At 35.0% G+C, this 6,626-nt stretch overlaps 1 long non-coding RNA gene across 1 annotated transcript; it reads left to right on the forward strand.

Moving 5' to 3' along the window:
* Positions 1 to 2,903: 2,903 nt before the first annotated feature.
* Positions 2,904 to 6,248, forward strand: LOC141381213 (uncharacterized). The gene is made up of 3 exons (XR_015480959.1): positions 2,904 to 5,003; positions 5,107 to 5,182; positions 5,322 to 6,248. It is a non-coding gene; the product is annotated as an uncharacterized LOC141381213 (long non-coding RNA).
* Positions 6,249 to 6,626: the final 378 nt, after the last annotated feature.

Genomic DNA, 6,626 nt, shown 5'->3' on the forward strand with positions numbered 1-6,626 from the left:
TTCAATAGTGATGGGGCGAAGACTAGAGGGGCAGTAAGTGGGAATTGTAGATTCCGCAGATGCAGAACCGCTGTGGTTCAATCATCCTTTTCAGTAAAAGGTTCACATCTATGAAATGCTATGCCTGTTCATTTAAAGTTACAATCAAAACTCCCTGTTTTTTCTGTAAAGCTGAAAGAATGATTAAAATCTTTACAGAAATGTGAACATTAAGTATTATTCTTTCAGGCTGGTCACGTTTACATTTCTCTTTATGCAGACTGACTTGCATTTTATGTTTGTGACTCTGTATATATTGTACATGCTAGCTGTATTGTGTTTTATTCCTAATTGTTTATATTTATTTTTATTTTTTTAATGCAATGCCTAACCAGGGACGAGGGCTGCAAATTAGCTTTATGCTATATGCCCTATGCACGCAACATTGGTTATCTTTGTATAACAATGTTAAGTGTATTGTAACTGTTAAATAAACAAGCAAATAAAAACAAGCAAATAAAAAAGCATCCCCTTCCAGAAGGCCAAGTTGGTAGGTGGTACAATCACAGAGCAGGCCTTTAGCCAGGGGGGTTTGGATGGTCCGAAAGACCCATCCCTCACTAACAAAGGTCTAGAATTTGTCCCATAAACATGCTAATTTTTCCTATTTTGACTGGTTTGCCATAATAAATTGTAAAAAAAAAAAAAAAAAAAAAAAAAAAAAAAGTACATATAAAAATAGCCCATCAAAGAGGGCTTTAAGACCAGGTGGAATCATGTGTTGGCTGTTGCTTCGGTGTGACTTCCGGTTTTGAAGTGCCAAATTTGGCATTGTTATTTGCCTAATAAATAACAATAGGCTATTTTTATTTATAAATTTAACAGATTCCTATTTTTTGTATTGATTTATGATGTAATAACTTTGTATTTAAAAAAAATAAGTATTGTTTTCATGTTTCTTTGTTCTAAAACTTGACATGTGGTTACGATGACCATGATGAAATCGTGTGGTTATGATGACCATCTGAAAAGCTAATACAGCAAAAAAATTAGTGCTTAAAATATCATTGAAACGCAGTATTTAAACCTTTTGATTAATTTAAAAAAGAAGGCAAATAACAGCAAAAAGGGTCCACTTTTGAAAATGGAAGCACCCCTTTTAACAGGCTGGCTACAGGCCTACAGAGAGGAACAAAATCACGTTCCATAACCTTTTCATTCACTGTTCCTTACTGTTAACAATATTATCTTCTCAATTGGAATCCTTCGAGAACACACACACACACACACACACACACACACACACACACACATACATAAGAACTTACCACGTTAATGCACCCCAAGCAAATAAAGCAAATGTAAGTCAAATGCTTTTCACCTTTACATCTTTCAGCATCAGTACACACGCAGTCAAATGTCAAAGCCATAACCAGTGGCACTCGCAAAAAACGAAGCCAGAGTTCAGCACCCAGGGGACACAAATACTGCCAAAGTTAAAACCCCTGATGCTCTTCAAGTCACTCTGGATAAAGGCATCTGCTAAATGTATAAATGTAAATGAAATCTGCTTCATCCACAGGAGCTGAAATTATGTAAACAAGGCTTCAAATGCCATCTCTATCCTGTAATCCTGTAATATACACATTTTAGCATCCGGAATGAAGCAGAGGTTGCAAATGAACATAAACGGTAAGTTGCATTCTCTTCCCACGTCATGTTTCATATCTCTGCCTCATTTTAACAGCTAATGATTGTCCCCCGAGGGCCAATGCTTCAAAGATTTTATGGCGCTTTATGGAAATACCAGCACTATGGATGAGGAACATCAGGATGACTACAAGGGTGTTTTAAATGCCACGTGAGATTTTATAACTGAGTGTGTGTCTGCAGAATGTGTGGTGGATGACATGTCAAGGCTATGCAAGAATATGGAAGTGATGTACATAATAAGAAAAGAAGATTTTTGCATAATCTTGCTTATTTTGTGGGTTTGTCATCTAATTATCAACAGTATAGTTGCCCAGAGCATGCCTTTACTGCCTTTATTCTACAGTACAGGTGCTTTTGTAAATAATACAGCCAATTACTTGTGAGCTGCAACGAGACTTTAAAAAAGCCATTGTTTGGAGTGGGAGGCTGCAGGGTTGTGTGGCTGGGATTTTGATTGTGCCATTTTTCTAGACCTTTCATTCTGTTTGTGTTCTATTGTAGTTGTTTTCTGTTTGATTTGTTCTCTGACACACCTCTTACATGTAATATGTTTGTCTGAGCTGGAGCACTCTTGTATGTCTCTCACCAGGAAAGAAATAAGTTATTTATAGTTTATTTTCTCTTCAGTTTCTTGCTCTTTTTGTTGTGGCTGGCTAGAAAAACCTGTCGTTTAGAGGTTGGCATCTTGTTTGGCTTGAAGTGGTGGCCAAACCTAGTCAACAAAATGTTCTGTTGATGTTTTGACGTTTCCTAATTATGTTTAGGAAGTGTCAGACAATAGTTTTACATGCATCAAAGGTAAAAAATAATAATAATTTTCTCATGAAACACATTTACGTTACTTCTTTTAACCTGTCTTTAAGCTATGCAGCTAACTGCTCTGATTGGTCAGATGGCCTGGTGTGTTCTTATTAGTTTATTTCTTAGAGTAAAATGCCATAACTAAAGTTTTAAAGTGCTCAGTGATGGCAACACAGGGATGATAATGTCAATTTTACCACACCGATTACTTGGGTGTCAACAACAAGAACAGAATTAGTTTGTAAGTGTAGAAAATATTTATGTTCTGTACACTTTAAAAAATGCTAATGCTAATTAGGGTTGGGTCGATAGACGATGCCATTGTCCATCTCTGATGGTTGATAGACATCACAATGCTGAGCCGGCATCGCAATCCTCTGCCCCGCGTTTTTATTCGAAAATGGCATTTTCGAACAAAAACGATCTACGTCCACACTGTGTTTTACCTAGCTTTTCTGAACAGCTCTCCATCCACACTGTACCGCTGAAAACGAACATTACATGACCACACACATACACACACACTGGCATACGCTTCAGCAATATATGCACACCTCTGAGCCCCAGGCAGTCAGTATTTTGAGCACAAAACCCCAGAGAGCAGTGCACATCGGACAGTTTATCAAGGATGTACTATTGGATTGCGTCTCACTATAGTTGTTAAACGTGATATTTAATTAATCTTGTCTCTATCTAGCGACTCTTCGGTCTTTTGAATCTATCAGGTATTGTGTCACAGCGTCAGAACACTGCTTTAATCTTTTGCTTACTTGCTTGTACTTAGTCATTTTAGAGAAAACCTCAGATACTTTTAATTGGTTCCTGTTTGTTGTGCACTTTTTTACCAACTAAGTTTGTCGACGCTATTATAATGACTCTGATCGCTCTACCTGTTCATGCCAGAGACTGACAGTTGGTAATTTGTGTGTTACTTCTCTTTATTTATTTATGATTTGGTTATGGGTAAAACAAAGACCATGCGGGTCAGGTAGTTGAAACGGTAGACTACAAATAATTAATTTGTTATGAATTAATTAATTATTCATGAATAATTTAATCACCACCACCTACAATGACGATGCCATTGTCCATAGCACTGTTTCACATTAGACATGCCAAATTGGTCAACATCACTCAAGCCTAATGCTAAGTTAATTTTGCTAACCCAAATTGAGGTCAAATATGGACAAAACCAGATGCTGTTTTTTTATTGTTTTTTTATTATATTTAAAGCCCGAATTAAACACAGTGTATTATTTTTGTAAATTCCTTACTGTAAAAAAAAATAAAAAATTATTTTTGATAAGTAAGCATTGCTAACTTAACTTTGACAATTTTAATGACAATTTTTTTTTTTTTTCAATGGAAAGATTAATTATTCAGCTTTGATGATGTATAAATCTCAATGTAAAACAAAAATCGACCATTATGACTGGTTTTGTGGTCTCGAGGTTAATATTGTTAACAAAAATGAATGAAAAAAAAATGAAAACTAGAATTAAAAAAACATTTTCGTTAACTGAAATAAGAATAAAAACGAGAGTTTCTTTTTTTAAACACTAGAACTAACTGAAACTATATTTTGTACATACATAAATAACCGAACTCAAACAGTACATGACAACATGCTGTGACTGAACTGAACTTGAACAACTGCAGTGCAGGTAAACTGAAGGCTTAAATGAGAGGATCTGGAGAAACTTACGTTTATTATTTTCATAACTGAAAGTCGTAATGGAATTTAAATGCTGTAAATGAATCATGCTTTAATTGCGTTGCAAAACGTAATTGTAATAAACTTTTCAGGTCATGGTGATCTTTTAACTGACAGAAATTATGATGACTACATATTTTAGATTTGAAAAATCCAAACTTCTAACCTCATAAGCAGCCTTGCACAAATATTGAACTTAAAGCAGCTACCTTATGGGCTGTTGTATTTGAATAGATAGGTTTGGGTAAGTGGAAGGGTTCTTGTGTCAAAAAAATAATCTAGCCTCTTTGGTTGACTTTTTACTATACAATATTCATTCTGATAATTTTAAATCCTGCATCTAACAAATATCCTAATTTACAAAAAACAGCAAACAAAAAACTACAGCTAATAGTAAAACTAATGAAGACTAAACTAAAACTAAGCAATTTCAAAATATAAAAACCAATAAAAACTAGTAAATTGACGTCAAAAAACTTATTAAAACTAACATTATAGAGTCAAAACAAAATAAAAACTAAAACTAATGAAAAATAATAAACTATTATAACCTTGTGTGGTCTACAATCATATTCATATTTACATCCTTACAATATAGGTGCATGCACAGCTGCATTTTACTAACTGCATTTGTTAATGGTCTAACAACTACTGCTTTAGTTGATTCAAATATTCTTCCCTTGCAGTGATAAGCAGGTTACGTCTGATCCTGACTGAGCAGGACTGAACATAATTACCGAAGGGCGAAATCTCTTTCTTCACACATCCAGACCCACTCTCATCGTCTGGGCTGCAGGTGTGTGTGAATCCTGTGCAATGTCACAGTGTTAAATCTGTAAGCCCTGATCAGGATGAAGTGTTTGAGTGAGCTCAGCAGTGCTTCATTTTGCCCCGAACAGAAACATCTGATCCCTCGCTCTCCTGGAACGGCCCACAGACCTGCAGCCAGATCATCCGTCTGTCAGTGCACATCAGGTCCTCTCCCGCTGGAACTTCATTGTTTTTTTTATTTAAATCTGAGATCTGCTCTTGTATGCTTGACTGTGCCCCATTAGTTTTCTGACTGGTGTTTTTTTTTCTTCTCATCTGCTTCGTGATTCTCTTCTCCCTCAAGCGGTGTGTGCTGACTGGAGGTTCTCCAGTGAAAATTAAATGTGATTGGTGCAGCACAGCGAGACGAGGACGACCTGCTGCCAGAAGTAGATGAGTGTCATTCATTACAGCTGTAACTTATGCTTCTTCCCAATCCACGCACTATACATTTTAAATAGTAAAGTATGTTAAGAATTACTGTGCACAAACCATTATGTAACCTTTAACAGGTGAAGAACCACATGTGGTAACTTCATTAACATTGATTAAAATAGACAGGATTTTTTTTAGAAGTTTAGAAGTCTTGTAATAACTCAGTAACACTCCAGAGTTTTTTCTGATTATTTTTCCTATAAAGGGTTAAATGAGCATCCAACTGCCTTGTAAAATTGTGATGTATGGATTACTCTACTCAGTTTGACCACTGTTTAGTCATTTATCGCACATTAAAAGGAATCTTTTACACAATAAGGGCTGCATCCCAGACTTCTGCATCCCAGAGACCAATATTTTAACGATTTATAAAAGATGAATTACTGTCTGGGCTTCTGAGGTTAGGTGTGGATATAAACATTCTGATCATCATTTTCAATAGTATCCAGCACACTGCGAGCATATATAAGCACCATTTGCTGTTCGCTTTTGACATTTGATAGAGTATTTGGACATGGAAACTGTAATGTGTGATATCAGACTTAACACGTAGATAGTTTCCTGGATGGTTTACTGTTTCTGGTAGAAAGCTGGCTTATATTGCCCACAACAAATTGCATTTTGGATGTGACCTCAATTGGAACTACAAACAAGAATAAATGCATGGTATGCAAGACCTATGTTTAAGTGGAGAGGCTTTGATGAAGGAGTTTGAGTGATTAATAGTTACCTGATTTATTTAATGTTATTGCCAAACTGCAACTTGGCAAAGCAGAATCCAGTGTAAAATCCAGTTAAATAAATAAATAATTAGAACAACACATCATTACACACAGAACACCACAGGCTGCATTTGATTGACAACAATGACCCTCTAGTGAGATTACGAGAATTATATATATATATATATATATATATATATATATACATATATATATACATATATATATATATATATATATATATATATATATATATATATATATATATATATATATATATATATATATATGAAGAGTTCAGACGCAAAAAACTCTGAGTGTCATCTAGAATTTTATAATGAGCATTTTTCTCAGCCTCTAATGTTTATGTTGAGTTATTTCATGTTTAAATCGATGATAATAACCTGTTCTTTGCCATAAAAGTAAAATTACTGAATCAAGACGTGAAGTCT

This window comes from Danio rerio, chromosome 3, assembly GCF_052040795.2.
Source record: "Danio rerio strain M-AB ecotype USA chromosome 3, GRCz13ab, whole genome shotgun sequence".
Lineage (NCBI taxonomy): Eukaryota > Metazoa > Chordata > Actinopteri > Cypriniformes > Danionidae > Danio > Danio rerio.